We start from the raw sequence: 16,557 nt of genomic DNA on the forward strand, positions 1-16,557 counted from the left end.
GTCAGTGCTAATAGAGCCTCTCCGTGTGAGAGGGTCCATCCAGTTTCTGCCCTCCCTACAACACAACCCTCCAGAATCACAGTACTGAAAACGCATGAATCAAATCCTTGCCTTTCAACATCACATTATCCTAAAAAGCATATTTGGAATTGGGTGTACATAAAAATATAACCTCTGCATTTTTCTTAGCTCTAAAATTGAGTAAGCCATAGTTGCTACCTCAGAGAATTGTGATTGCTGAGATGTTATGTCAAGTGCTCCATGCAGTACCTGGCATAGGAAGTACTCAGTAGATAATAATGAGTAAATAGCTTGACATGTAACTAAATACAGAGATAAGTAAATGAACAGATAAATGAACAGTAGAGCATAGGACTCTGGGTTAGTTACCATTCTCTTTCCTTTCCTGTGGAGATAATTATTACTAACATTTATACTTTAAGCAACTTTTTGCGATTGCTTAGAAACTCAGATCTCATGTGAAGTCAAGGCATATGCTTTAAGATCTAACCCAAAACGCGGTAGAGGTAAGTTATTAAGAACACGGGCAGTGGGGCCAGACCACACTGGACCAAATCCCGATGTTGGCCTTAATAACTGTGTTACCTTGTGTAAGTCACTTAACCTTGCTGTGCCTTAGTTTCCTTGTCTGTAAAACAGAGACAGTGATAGTACCTGACTCATGGAGATGGTATGAAGAGTAAAAGGATAATCCATAAAAGGGCTGACTGCAATGCCTGGCATAAAGCAAGGTGCTCCCTAAATCCATTGGTGACATAGAAATCTGCTGCTGCTGTTCCTATTACCACAATGACTCTAAACAGACAGATTTCTACTTGCCTCACTTCAGGATTGCTATCCCTGAACATTCCTTCTGCTCATCTCACCCCTGGATTGGACCCATTTGAGATTAACCCATTAACCCTTGAGATTACCCTCCTCTTTGGGGCAGCACACAGGCACTGCCAGACACCCCACTTGCCCCCATTCAGCCTTCCTTCTCCTCCCTACAACTTGAGCCACTGAAGTCCAGGATGCTTTGAAGGCAAGCCACCCTTAGTTATTGTGGTTATGACAAGGCTATTCTGTGCACCCCTTGCACATATCCCTTGCATGGTGTACGTGCACAGGACTGCTAATCATAGAGCCAGCATAAAAACAGAAGAATAAAAATAAAAAGGATTTGAGTTGTGGGTTGTGAAATTGTGACACCCTGTACAGCCCAGGCTGAGGGAAGGTTAGCTCTAAGACAACCATCCATGACACCGTGGTACCTTCAAAGCAAGATTGGTCTCATTCCCTAGAGGTCTGCTGACATGCAGGACCTGGGGCTCACCCTGGGGCTTCCATCAGAGCAGCCAGGATCATAGTGAGGAAGTTCATAGGAGCCAGACAATGCCATTGAGGTATATGTGAACCCAGAGTTAGTGCCTGCTGTTGGCCTGGAGAATTTTAAACATACAAAGATAGCTGGAGCAGGTGGTAGATGGAAGGAAGTAAATAAAGACAGCTATGGGGCAGCTTGGACTCCCATCTTTTGTTATCACCAGGATGCCTGAGTTTTCCCAGAGCCCTTGTTGGTGCTAGAGAAGGAAACAGGCTTGGATCACTATCCAAGAAAAAGGGCTTTTAAATAAGGAAACACAGCACCTGGGCAGCTCAGTCAGTTAAGCGTCTGACTCTTGATTTCAGCGCAGGTCATAATCTCATAGTTCATGAGATGGAACCCCACATCAGGGTCTGCACTGACAGTGAGGATTCTGCTTGGGATTCTCTCTCTCCTCTCTCTCCTCTCCCTTTACCCCTCTCATGTTCGCTTGCTCACTCACTCACTCACTCACTAGCGGGAAGGGAAGGGAAAGAGGGAACTCTATTACAAAGGACTATGGTTTTACTGAAGGAAGTCAAAAGCTGGGGAGGGTCTTAAAATATCAGCCAAGGAAGCCATCAAAAGGAATGGTGCATTGTGATGACCCTTTAAGAGCTTCCTAGGAGCCCATATTCCTTCTCCAAGAGGAAGCCAGCAATGAAGGTTTGCCACTCAGCAGCAACAGCCAGATTATAATAGCACCAGTTAAGTGACACCTTTTCCTTTTATCTACTGAGTCTCAATCCCTCCCTTACCCAGATTAACAAAGAGCCAGAAAAAGAGAGGAAGGAGGGGGGGTAAAAAAAAAATAAAAGTTCTTTTCCCCATTACATGACTCTGAGCAGGAGTCTGCTGCTGACTGTCTCCAAAAGGAAAACCTTGATTTATAGCAATAAGCAACTTCCATGGGGCAGATCCTCCCACCATGTCTGCTGTTCATCCACCAACACATCACTGATTTCAGAGTTGGAGGAGATGGTAATAATTGGCTTTTCCTAAGATCTCCAGCATTGCTGAGCAGAGCATGGGCTGGCGTGAGAAAGGTTGGGGGTAGGAATAGAGGAGAGTTTGAATTAGATAGGAGATTGAAGTTATTTATTTATACTGGACAGGATTTCTTTATAATTGGAAAATGAGGCTTGATAACCAAAGTGGATCTATTCTTATAGTTGAATGTGATCAAGACACTTCTCTCCAGATGGTATCAAGATGTTTGAGATCAGTCAGACTGTTTTTAAGACAGCGATGACTAAGAAGCAAAGGCACTCTTGGTATCTCACAAAGTTCACACTGTTTAATATTCAGGTTATATTTCAGTCCCAAAGGCTCCCTTAGGGGTTTATCATCCATTACATTCCAAAGAAAGAATCAGCCTTTGTGGATACTGTTACCTCTCCCTCACTCCAATCATCCTCCTTCAGGGAAATGGGGCTGAACTGTTATAATGAGAGCTCATCATGTTTATTTGGAAGAAAATTTTTAAAAACTGAAAGGTGTGAATGCATCCAGTTTCCAGTTACAAAATATAATTCCAGGCTAGTGGGAGCAAGACTAGTGTAGGGAAGTCTGTGCCCTGGTCTGGTTGCCTCCCCCCAGCCCCTGGATTGTCCCTGTGCTGTGCATGTCCTACAATGGACAATCTGCAGTACAATCTGCAGACCCTCTAGGGCAGCTGAGCAAGACACTCAGGAGCCCACCTACAGTGGAAATGTCCCTTGAAGGACATTAGGCCATAAGAAAGAAGGATTACTTTGGAAAGAGACATCATTGGGGGCTAAATGACTCCTGACAAGAAGTTCATTAGACCTTGACCCATCATATAGACAGTTATACTCCAGACATCCCCCACAGGCACAAGTATCAGCCTGGGCCAAGCTACCATTATGTCCTGCCTGGAGAAGGAGTCTCCCAACTGTACTCCCTAATCCTGTCTTTGCTTAGTATAGTCTATTACCTCCACAGCAGTAAAGTTATCCTATTAAAACCTAAGCCAAATCCTCTCTGCTGAAAAACAAAATGAAATGAAGTCTCCCCCATTTCATTCAGTAAAAGCCAAAGTCCTTCTAATGGCCTAGGCCTACATGATCTGCCCAGATAATTCTCTGGCCTCAACTCCTACCACCCTTTCCATTAGTCACTCTTCACCAGCCACCCTGATCTCCTTGTTATTTCTCACACCACCAACCAGATCCTATCTCAGGGCCTTTGCACTCTGTTCCTTTACCTGGCAATACCTTCCCACCAGAGGCCATGTCATATACTCTTCCATTTACTTACGGTGTCTTCTCAAAAGAAGTATATCTAGCAATGGCTTTCTGACTGCCTTATATAAAAAATCTCTTGCCCTGTCCCAGAACTTACTGTCCCCTTCGTTCCACTTCATATTTTTTACACAGTTATCACAATCTGTATATACTACCTTGTTTACTGATTATTGACTTTATATTTACACTGGAATGTAAACCCTCTAAGAAAAGAGACTTTACCTGATTTGTTTTTTAAGATTTTATAAGTAATATCTATACCCAATGTGGGGCTCAGATTCACAACCCCAAGATCAAGAGTCAAATGTTCAACTGACTGAGACAGCCAGGTTCCCCCACCTGATTTGATCCTTAGCACCTTGATGAGCACTGAGCATGTAACAGCAACATGATAGATATCTACTGAAGGGATAGGTGTTTCTCCTAAGTAATATACGACCAATGAACAAAATCTGGGGACGAATTCCCCTAAGTCTGTGGAGCAAGAGGCATTCCATGAATCGCCCCTTTCTCTCCTCATCATGAGGACCAAAGTGGAAAGATTCACCCAGTCTGGAACTGTTTTTGTTTTTTGGGTTTTTTTGTTTGTTTGTTTGTTTGTTTTTTTAGAGAAAGGACACTAAGCCCTAAAGAGAGGAAAATAAACACAACCGTAAATATTAAATTCCTCCAGAGTTCTGTTTGCCCTTATTTAGTCACATTGACCGTGTAATCATCTCCTCCTTTTCATATCTAATTTTTCCTCACTCTCTTGATTCATCCCTTCCATGCACATTTTTCATAACTTGGGAAGTAGTAGTCTCAATAGATCTGCTTAGCAGTGAGCCTATTTTGTGCTTCATCTCCTTAGCAAAGAGCTCTCTTAAGCAGGTCAGATGTCCAATGTCTAGCCAGTGAGAAATTTTAGCTGAAATAACATTATTCAGTTTTTTACTGAGGTATAAATTACATATAGTGAAATACACAGATCCTAAGTGCATGTGTAGAAAGAAGTTTATAGAGGTACAAACCTGTGTAGCATGCATACCAGTTGAGACAAAGAACATTTCCATTACCTCAGAACAGTCCCTGGTGTCTCTTACAAGCAAATTACTATAACCTCTTCAGAAACAACCACTGCTCTGCTTTCCACCCACAACAATTGGCTTTGCCTACTTAGGAATTCTACATAAATGGAATTATATGTACTCTTTTTTTTTTTTAATCTGACTTCTCTTGGTTGTATTTTCAAGATTCATCCATGTTGGTGGATTTATCAGAAATTGCTCCATTTTATTGCTTAGTATTTCATTGTGTGCATAAGCCACAATGTATTCTTTCACCTACTACTGGATGTCTTTGCCCTTTCCACATTTCAGTAATTATGAATAAACCTGTTTTGAACATATGTATACCAATGTTTTTGTGTGTAGACAAGGTGTTTTCTTTGGATCTATCACATGTTTGTTTTCTTTTGTTTTTGCTCTTAGGTAAAATAGATATATAAGATTTATATGGGCAGTTCTTAATTTTTCCAATAGAGTTTTACCTTTTAATTGTAGAGTGCTTGCATATTTTTAATAGAATATGTCATATTTTTATGTTATAGCAAATTGTATTATTGTTATTTAATGCCATATTCCAATATTGCTAGTTCATAGAATAAAACTGATTTTTGTTTGATTTGTATATATTGTATCTTGGATACATTCACTTGTTAGTGAATTACAATTAGAATTTTAACATAATAAGCAAGTGGTCTGAATATTTATTTTCCTTTCTACTCCTTATGTCTTTTTCTGTGTATTATTGTACTGTCTGGTACCTTCAGTAAAATACTGAATTGTAATGGTAAGAGTGAACATCCTTAAATTTTCACAGTCTTACATATTTCATCATTAAGTATTATGTTAGCTGTAGGTTTGACAGATATGACTTTTATCTGGTTGAGGAAGCTTCTGTGAATTCCTAATTTGCTAAGAGTTTTTATTTTTGTTTTATTTTGATGACTGGGTACTGAATATTTAAATTTTTTTCACCTATTGAAATGATACTTTTTCTTTTATTCTGTAAATATATTGAATGACAGTGATTTATTTAACAGTATTAAGCCAAGCCTGAATTCCCAGAAGAAATTCCATTTGCTCCTTATCCATTATCCATTTGATATATTGTTCTATTTTATTTGGTAATACGTTTTTGAAGATTTTTGCATTTCTGTTCATGACACATATGGGTCTATAGTTTTCTGTTCTAATCTTTGTCTGGTTTTCATAACAGGTGAGCACAGGCCTCAGATATTTTCTAGAAGAGTTTGCATAAGATTTGTATTATTTCTTCCTTATATGTTTTTTGTTCTTGTTTTTTTAAAGGTTTAAAACTTATTTTGAGAGAGAGAAAGTCCAAGTAGTGGGGGTGGGGGAGCAAAGAGAAAAGAAAGTGAGAATCCCAAGCAGTCTCTGCACCATCAGCATGGAGCCCGACTCAGGGCTCGAACTTACGAACCGTGAGATCATGACCTGAGCCAAAGTTGGACGGTTAACCAACCAAGCCACCCAGGCACCCCTTTTCCTTGTATGTTTGATAGATTTCACCAGGGAACCCATCTGGCCCTAGAATTTTCTTGGCGGGAAGTTTGTTAACTATAATACCAACTTATTTAGTGAATAAAAAGTACTTTTAAGATTTGTTTTTCTGTCAGTTTTGGTAAGGGATTAATCAATTTATCCAGTTTATGGGTTTACAGTTGTTCATTTCTATTTATGCTGTGTGAATTTCTAAGCAATACAATACTTTCAGATGCTGATAATTTGTGTTTTCCCTCCTTATTTTCACGATTCATCTAGCTTGAAGTTTATAAATTTTATTGATTTTTTTAATGGACCAACTTTTGCTTTGTTGTTATTTTCTACTCTTTGTTCCTTTTCTTCATTAATCTCCACTCTAATCTTTACCATTTCCATGGATTTGCTATTAGATAGCTTTAGGTTTTTTTTTAAATATTTATTCATTTTTGAGAGAGAGAGGCAGAGCTCAAGGAGGGGAAGAGCAGAAAGAGTGGGAGACACAGAATCCAAAGCAGGCTCCAGGCTCTGAGCTCCAGGCTCTCAGCACAGAGCCCGATGCAGGGCTCAAACTCACTAACCATGAGATCATGACCTGAGCCAAAGTCACAAACTGACTAAGCCACCCAGGCACCCCAATAGTTTTAAGTTTTAATGTTGGTTCTGCCACTGATTAGCTGAATAGGCTTAAGAAATGGATTTACCCTCCCTGAAACTCATTTTCTTCATCTGCAACATAGGGACCATAATTCCCACTTTCCATAGTTTTTGTGAGTCTTGCAGTAGTTCTAAACATAAGTTACTTAGTACAGTATCTGGAACATATAAAGGGCTCTGTGGCTGTCAGTTCTTCCCTTCCCCATATCAGGGAGTAAAATGGGACTTGAATAGAGAAAAGTTCACGTATCTAATAGGGTCAGGAGATTTGGGTTATTTGGAAAAGTCACTGTGTCTCTGAGTCTCAGGGTGTATTGTTCTTTGTCTCATGAGAGATTGACCAAGGGATCACACAGTTTTCTCCAGATGCAATAAACATTCCATGTGTCTGTGAATAAAGAGTAGGTCTCTCTATAATCTCATGACTCCACTCTCCCAACTAATACTATTCCTGTGACAACTAACAAAAAGGCAATAGAAAAAAGTTAGGGAAACAAAAGATCAAAGGAAAATAATAAGACAGCCTTCAAAGCACAGAGAGAAGAAGGAAAAACAAGGCAGAGGAATGGAAAAGAAGTACAAGCTAATGGTAGACAGCAAATAAGGCTGAGAGCTGTGTTGCTGTTGGCACTGCCAGCTGAGAACCTGCTCATCAGAATTCATAGAGATGATACAGGAAAGAGAGAAGCCTGTCTGGGCTGGGGGCTGCTTTGAACAGGGCTCAGATCTTCCAAGGCAGAAACTGCCTAGAGCATCATAGCTTAATTTCTGAACTTCCAAATCACCAACTGAGCTCAGCTTAGAAGTGGTAATTCTAAAGTTTTAAATTTTAACTTTCAGGAAAAAGAAAAATCTTCATTTTTCACTGGTTCTGTCCCCAGAATACTTAATCCATATTTTCATTTGGAAGGAGTCAGTGAGAGAAGAGAGTGAAATGAGTGGAAAAGAGTAGAGGAAGAGTGATTCCCAATAAGAACAGAGTTAGCCAAACTTACTGGGCCCTTAGAATGGGTCAGGTATTGTTAGGTGCTTCTGCATATTCAATTTAAATTCTTCTTTACCATCCAGAGAAACAACCCAGGTGGAATAACACTGAAGGGAGAATATTACTGCGCTAATTTGGGGACAGTATGTTAAATTTTAAGTACATGTATGTTTTCAAACATAGGGCTAGGAGGCAAGAGGCATGTCAGAGAGCCTTACTATGCAACATTTGGTTCAAGGATCAAAGGCATCTGATCACCAGGGAACTTATTAGATGTTCAGAATCTCAGATGCTTTCCCAGATCTTGAGTCAGAATCTGGTCATTTGTATGCACCCTAAAATTTGAGAATCCTTGATTTAGAAAATGAGAAGATAATGCCAATTATCCCTACTGCAATTATAACAGGCCATTTACCGTCAACACTCTGTTTTCATTCCTTAATAGTGATGGAAAGTACAATTAAGGTGGCCATTTTCCATGCTGGGTAGCTACAGAATAGGAAAGACTTGGGCTGCAAGCTTCGCTTTGTCACCACTATTATGACACAGAGAAAGTTACTTTTTTTAAGTTTGCACTTCTGCTTCTGCAAAATGAAGCCAATTCATGTAATTAAGAGTGTCACTGGGTCAAGAGCAAGATATGAAATAGATTATGAAGCATGCTATATCTCTCCCCAGGAACTTTCTTCAGCGGCTCCTAATAGCCTACAAATTAATGAACACTGTCCTTCAGTGACATTCAAACCTCTTTAGCCCTCTTCTGCTTCTCCATCTTTATTTCCTCTTATATTTTCCCATGAATCCAATATTGCTGCCTTTTCCTCAAACATAACACTTTCAGTTTGTACCCCTACTTCCATATTTTTCCTTCTGCTAGGCAAGTTCTCCTCTCTACCTCTCACTACCAAAATCCTACTCACTCAGGAAGACTCAGGTCAAATACATCTGTTTAATCAAGTTGTTACCAGTAGCACTAATTGGACATCACTCAACATTTTTCTGCTCAGTTACATGACTTTCCCTTTTCTCTACAATAGTACAATTTCATTATTTTTTGAGTTGGAGCTAGTTGTGTATATATCTGAAATCACCTTTGGAACACAAATACTCCAGGAAAGGGTTATTACTTGTTATTCATCATTGTTGTCCCCTCAACCACCAGCATTGTACCTTTTACATAATCTATAATAAAGAGTTGAGGAAATTAGAAAGGAAAAAGAAAATTTCAAGACACTGGAGATACTTTGAAAACATTCTTATGTGGTAGAAATAAAGTTGCTAATGAAATATGTGCCTATCTAATAATAAGAAGGTGGTGGAGATGGTATGCATAATTCTATAGAGAAATCCCATTACATATATCTCAAATGCTTGCTGTGTGCTCTGTGACGCCTAAGTGCACCTCTAAGCTCTCCTTTAGTTTGGGACAGTGGAGAGGCAAAGTCTCAACCATTCCCCCTTAGACTGGAATTATCTTGATTACTGCTCATTTGCAGTTAAGGAAGGCTAATGTCTTGTGAAAGCATGGACATCCTTAAAAAGGGCATGGAGGCTAGTTCACGCTAAAAAAATCCAATGAGAGAGATTGTTGCAGAGAAGATGCTGAGAAGGAAATCAATAACTCTGGATTCACGTTCTAATTCTGGAACTATGGGACTCAGGGCAAGTCACTTGACCTCTCTGAGCCTTAGTTTTCTATCTTTCAAAAATGATTCCAGCAATCAAATAGGTACGATTGCTTATCTTTTTGTAATTTATAAATTGTAAAGAACTATGTATATACAGCATATCATCAGTAAATTCAGCTAGCAGGACAAACTCAGAGCAGCAGACTATAAACTACTAGGCACTAGAAGCCAATGACTGCATAATTTAGACCTATCCTTCCCTCTGTGTTGTGAGAACAAGTAAGATAGACAAGTGACACATTTCTTACTATTTTTCCTGTTATGGCCCCAGATAAAGTCCCCTGTCTTATTTCTACTGAGCCAGAGGACCCACGGATTCCCTCTGCACCCCACCTAGTTACTGAAGGAGGAGTTCACTGTAAGAGTCCAAAACACCTTATAAAAATGGCTAAATTGTCAGGAAAAGAGAAAGTGAAGTCGAAGTCAAAATTGCCATTTTCCCCCAGAAATACTCTGAATGAAAAGATGGCCCAATGAGGAAGGAAGCAAGATGGTTTTATTCTAATTACATCATTTAACCTCTAAATACACAACTTCTAGCACAAGAGTGAGGAGGTAAAGAATGTAGGTTTTGGAGTATGACTGCCTTGAGTTTAAAGCTAGGTTCTTTTGAGAGCTAGAAGGGGCTGAGATTTGTACTCTACTAGCAAGCTAATAAGTTAGCTTATCACAGTTTCAAGGATGCTGGTATTAAACATAACACTCCTGGATCAGAGACAAGGGATAGTTTATTACTCACAAAATATCAGTAGAAAGAGCATAAGCATTTTTATCAGTTCTCCAAGCCCCAGTTCCCATGGGGTGATGCAAACATGTACATGTACACCCCATGGGGTTAGCTAGTATATATATATACACACAGTAGGCTATGTTCCAGAAGAGGAACTCTGAGTTTGAGTAACCCAAATCTTTTATAATGGGTGGTCAACATGCCTGTCCTATGCTTTATTGAAGAACCTATCTTACTGTCTTCATTGTACTAGACATTAAGCCTGCTTAACCTCTGCCCCGAGGAATAGTATCCTTATTTTCCCAGACTCTTCACCCTGAAAACATGCTTGAAAAGATAGTCCAGAACAAAGGCAATCAGTGGCTCTGCTCACAAGTTGAACAGAAACATGAGAAATCCATGGAGAATTGTCTCTCAACAGGTTCTATCACTTAAAGGATATGATTAAAAATCGTTTTCCTTCCCTCTGAGCATTGGTTGTGGGTTTGTCTGTTTCTATATAATGCAGGTAATAGCACATATCTTACAATAGGATGAAAAGTAAATATTAAGTGCTCAGCATATTGCCTCATACCTCAGTGGTAACTAGTTTAATGCAACAGAATGACAGTGGAGGAATATGTGGAAATTTCTTCAGACCTTCTCCTAACCCATAGTACATTCTGATGGATCAATAGGTACAGAGGCAGCTCAGTATGATTCTCAGGGCTAAGTAAATATAAGAGGCAGCACAATATAGAAAAATAAGTCTATTCACCTCTACAAATTACCAAAGAGGTGATGCTGGCCACTCAACCTTGCTCAACTTTATTTTCCTCACCTAAAAATGGTCTAACTTACCAAGTTATTATAGCATTTAAATGAGACAATTATGTGATAGTATTTATCACATAGCAGTGCTGTTCAGTACATAGTGGTGGACTATCATTAAGTACAGGTAATTTCCCAAGTCAGTTGGTTCAAGGTAACACTGAAAGTTGCTTTCAGAGCACTTTCATATCCACCACCACCCTTTTAGAACCCCTGATCCACCCATTAATAAAGAACTGACTGAACAGCCATCATGTACTATGAACTATAGACCTGCAAATTCCCTCCACCTGCCCAAGACTCCACACTTGGTCCATTAATAGGGACAGGCAATGTCCTATTGAGAGCAGCATCTTAAAATTATATAACATGGCCTCTTAAGATCTAAGAATCCTAGATTTTGAGCTGGAATGATTGGTATATTAGAATCCCAGATCTTTGAGAATGTACTTCTCCTCCATAGAACTTAGTTTCACAACCTTAGCAACCTGAGCTATGACTTACAAAGACTAGAAAAGTCTTTCTCCTTCTCTTACCCACTGATAGCCCATGTGATCACTTCTCATTCTGTCCACCCATCCAGTGTATCCCATTCCCTTCTCTAGCTTTCCTTTCTCTGTTTAATCAAATTTTGATCTATTTATTAAATAGGTATCTGTAACTACTGTGTGTGATCATTCAGCTAAATGTACTCTATACACAGTAGGTAACTATAGGAAGTACCAAAAATTGTGAGGTTATATGATACAGATTCTTGGGATTGCAGAGATGTTCACATGTGAAAATTTTAGAAGAAATAGCAAAAATAATGCAATCATTCAAGATTCACACACATGTGCGTATATATGGAGCCACGTGCCCATTTTTCTTTAGCAAATTCATCACTTCTCCAAGCTTAAGTCACTAGTATTAGCACATGAAATGAATACTAAAATAGAGACACAACTATATAATTGTAATTTCAGATAGATAACAGATACACTATGTACTAGTAAACTTCCTAGTGTCTCTTAGAGTTACAGGAATGAAGGTGAGGGGCAGGTGGTAAGTAAGACTGACTGTGCCATTGTCAGCTCTCAGGGTAGGAGAGGGGTTAAGAATGTTGAAGAATAGCAAACACCTCTGTCATCCCTAGCCATGAAGCTTCAGTTGAATATGTCAAAGGAAAGTTGTTCTTTTAAAACCCCTGAAGAAGCAGGCTGTGTTGATGACAATAGTTTGGTAATCTTTCCTTGGCCAGATGGTGCTTAGCAAGTGTTTGTTGAATGAATACATGAATGTATAGCCCCCATTATCAGTGGAATTTTGCCATCTCCCTTCATCTGGGACACTGAAGGATCCTGGGCAAACAGCCCACCAAGAATTGTTCTGTTTCCAATTATGTCTTTGTGTTATAAACCGTGAACTCATGTATAAACCATGTGGCGCAGACAGCCTAATTTAAATCCTGAAAGACTTAGGGAAACATTATGTCTGCTCAGGAGACTCACAATGTGAAATGAGACTCGCAGGCATTGTTAACCATAAAACGCCAAGGAAAAGGGAATATTTCCCTCAGGCAGCAGCCTCATAACTCCTTTTCTCCACAGAAGCCTCATCTTTTGTTTTCGGAGTTTAGGCAGAGGGGGATGTCTGGGGTGTCTTCACTAAGAATGTAAACTCTGAATTTCAAAGAAGGCGGGAAGCTGCTCTGGGGGAGAGAACAAGAGGATCCACTTCAGATGGAGAGGACAGCCTGGGGATTTTCCACATTATATCTTATTTTAGGGAATATGCTCCATTGTCATCCTGAGAACACATCAGTATATATAAATATATACATTTATATATCCATAGTATTATATTCTTCAAGTCCTAGAACAGTCTATTCATTTTATATTTACTTAATAAGCAATTATACATGTCTTATTAGTTACCAAGACCCTAATTATCTATATATACTGTCCCATTTAATCCTCACAACACCCCTGAGAGGGAGGTACCATTACTGTCACTACAGACATGTTATAGTTCAGATCAGGAAAATGGGGCTGAAAGCATAATTCAAGCTAAAGCACATAAATTGTACAGCTGGGCTTGGGACGCGGACATGTCTGATTTTAAAGCTCATATCCCCTTGTACAGAAGCAATAGTGACTGCCACCCTTCTTCACAGATCTGAAAACAAATAAAAAGGAAAGGTTATCCTCTGGAACCATGACACATTCATTCAATCCACCTCTGAGATGAACTTCAAAGGAGATTGAAAAGATACAGAGATAAAAGAAAATTCAAGAATGCAGCCTGTCCCAGAAAGTATCATTAGTTTAAGTGACACCAAGATGGTGATAATTCACAAATGTCTGTCTCTGGGCCTCTCCTTTGAACTCCAGCCCTGGATAACCAACAGACTACACAACATCTCCACTTGAGATCTAACCACCACAGAAAATCCTAACATTTCCAAAATAGAGTTCCTTATATTTCCCCTAAATGAGCTCCACTAGGCCTTTCCCGTCTCAAAAAACAGCAATTTCATCCTCTTTTCCTAGCCCACACCCCATTTCAGAAACTCTTGTTGGTCTTGCCTTTCAAATATATCCAGAATCTAAAGGCTTCTCAGCATCACCTTTACTACCACCCCCATTTAAGCCCCTACCATTGGGTCATTGCAAAGGCCCCTTTTAGTTTCCCTGCTTTTGCCCATATCCCCTTGAGCCTAATTTCAACACAGTAGTAGAGTGATCCAATCCAGCTTCCTCTAATGGCCCACTTACTTGGAAGTAGGAGTTAAAACCATTTCAATGGCCTGCAAGTCCATTTGTGATCTGTCACCATTCCCCCATCTCACTACCACCCCCATCACCTCTCTTACCTCATTTCATACTGCTGCCACGGCAGGTTGCCTGGCTCTATCATATATTGGATTCCCTCTATAGTGAATGAATTTTTCCCAGATGCCCACATAGCTTTTCCCTTCACCTTCTTCAGGTTTTTTACCCTCATGTCACTTTTATGGAGGCCTTCCCTGGCCGCCAAATCTAAAATTGCAGTGCCTCTCACTCCTCATGTTTCTTATTCCACATTCATCTTTATTCTCCCTGTTAACACTTCTTAAGTATCAGCATGCTATGTATGTTGTTTTGTTTTGTTTTTTTAACATCAGTTCATTCCAATTTATGTTCCAAGAGTACAGACCCTCAATAAATAGCAGACCCTCAATAAATAGCAGACCCTCAATAAATATTTGTTGAATAAATGACTCAACGAATACCTGTTGTTGGTTTAAGGTAGGTATCTTTTATTGCTGGCAAGGAGTTTCCTGATATCCTGTTTTTTTTCCTTTAAGTATTGGATGTTCATTTTTATCAATACTGGGGTTATCACATACTTTATTCTATCAACTGTTAATATGAAGAATTTACTTATAAACGTCCTGCTAATTCAATCATCTTATATTCTTCATATAAATACTACTAACAGTAAATGATTTGCTAAACACTCAAGCTCAATCTGCTAGTTTATTTAACTCCTTTAAACAGTTTTTTTGGTATGTGCTATGTTTGTCTGAGTTGAGGATAAGCGTATGCTATCTTTATCAAATTATTTAGTTTTTCACAATTTTCTATACTTTTATACAGTTTGTGTGATAAAGATATTATAAAAGCATAACTTGTTCCCCCAAACCTTTAACAGTCTAAACGTTTTTGGAGATAATTCTTTAATAATTTGTCCATTTAGTTCTTCGTTATTAATGGATTCAAGTTTTTTACTTGTTTTTGAGTCACTTTGATAAGACATTTTCATCAGGCAAAGTTCATCCATTTCACCAAATTTCCTATATATTATCATGCAGTTTTTTCTAGTGGATTTTTCAAATGTTAAACTCTTCTGTGCTTGTTATTATAAACCCTTTTCATTGCAGCTTTTGTCCATTTGGATTTCTCTCTTTTCTTTATTAGACTTTCAAAAGGATGAGTTCATTTTTTTTTTCAAAGAAATAGCTCTTGGATCCAATTCTATTCTTTGCAACTCCTTAACTTTTGCTTGTATCTTTATTTCTGTCCTATTTAAGAAATACCCATTCCTCCAGGGTCCATTTTAAGTTTGCTACCTAATTTTACTTGTTTTATTATTCTTCCTCATTTTATCTTCTTTATCCCTCTCCCTTGTCATTATGAATCATACTTATCTTATAGAGCATCTTAATAGCTTCTCAGTTCTAGCTTCCTGCTCTTGTTTCATGTAAGTTTTATCTTTTTATATCTCACAAAACTTTCCAAGAGTTTTCCAAGCACCTGGGGGGAATCTTCATAAGTTATTTACCAGAGGTAAATTCTTCCTGAGTCTTTAGGTCAATTGCCTTTTTCCCCGTTTTATAAATTTGGGGGATTTTGTTTGTTTGTTGTTTGGGTTTTGTTCTTGTTTGTTTTTTCTGCACAGGCTAATGTTTGCCTTTGGACAGAATGTATGGTGGTGCTTGACCTCATTCACCACTTAAGTTCTAGTGGTATCCTCTTATACTGTTATCAGGCAACAGATCAATCACAATTCCTTGTTCTAGTCTGCTTTACTTAAGTCTTCTGCTGGCCTGAGATGGGATCATATCTACATTCCTATACTCCTAATTCAGACAATATATGCAATTAAACCTTATAGCCTCAGCTGTGTTACCCCAAGTGTTCTCCCAGTCTCAACCCCTAGCTGTAATACTTTACTACAAGTCTGGCATCTCTTGGAAACATTTATTCATATATTCAACAAATATTTGCTGAGCACTTTACATGTGTAAAGCACAGCTCCCAGCATTTGTCTCCTTATTTTCTGAGAGGCTATCTTCTGAGTCCTGTTAGTCTAAAACAAGTGATCAAAAATTGTGAGCAGAAAGGGACAATATTTGCACTACCTCACAATAGTACCCATTTAGACGAGGCGTAGTGACTTAGTTCAGGCTTCTGTAACAAACATACCATAAACTGGGTGGCTTAAACAACAAACATTTATTTTTTCATAGTAGTGGAAGCTGAGAAGATCAAGGTACCAACAGATCCCATGTCTGGTGAAAGCCCTCCTTCTTGGCTTGCAGATGGCTGTCCCTTCTCACTGTATCCTCCTGTAGCAGAGGACAAGCTCTGTGTCTTATGTGTTCTTCTCGTAAGGGTACTAGTCCCATTCTTAACGTTCCATTCTTACGACCAAATTACAGCCCAAAGGCTCCATTTCCTAATACCATTACATTACAGGTTAGGATTTTAATCTATGAACTTCGAGGGTGGGGGGAGGGTGGAAACAAACATGCAGTCCCTAAAAGAGACATAATTTTCTGGATGATAAAGACCTGGGTCTCTGATCCAGAATGAAACAGAAAACAAAGGAAGAAGAATGTTCCTCCCTCTTTCAGACCAGTGGTCCTGCTGTTTCATGAAGTGACACATGATTCTGATACCAGTTGTTATCAATCCATCTTTATGAGTCTTAGAGTAATAGAAATTAGAACTCCTCCTAGATTCTTGTCATAGGATGTCTCACAGA

The sequence above is a fragment of the Neofelis nebulosa genome, chromosome 10 (genome assembly GCF_028018385.1).
Source record: "Neofelis nebulosa isolate mNeoNeb1 chromosome 10, mNeoNeb1.pri, whole genome shotgun sequence".
NCBI classification, from domain to species: domain Eukaryota; kingdom Metazoa; phylum Chordata; class Mammalia; order Carnivora; family Felidae; genus Neofelis; species Neofelis nebulosa.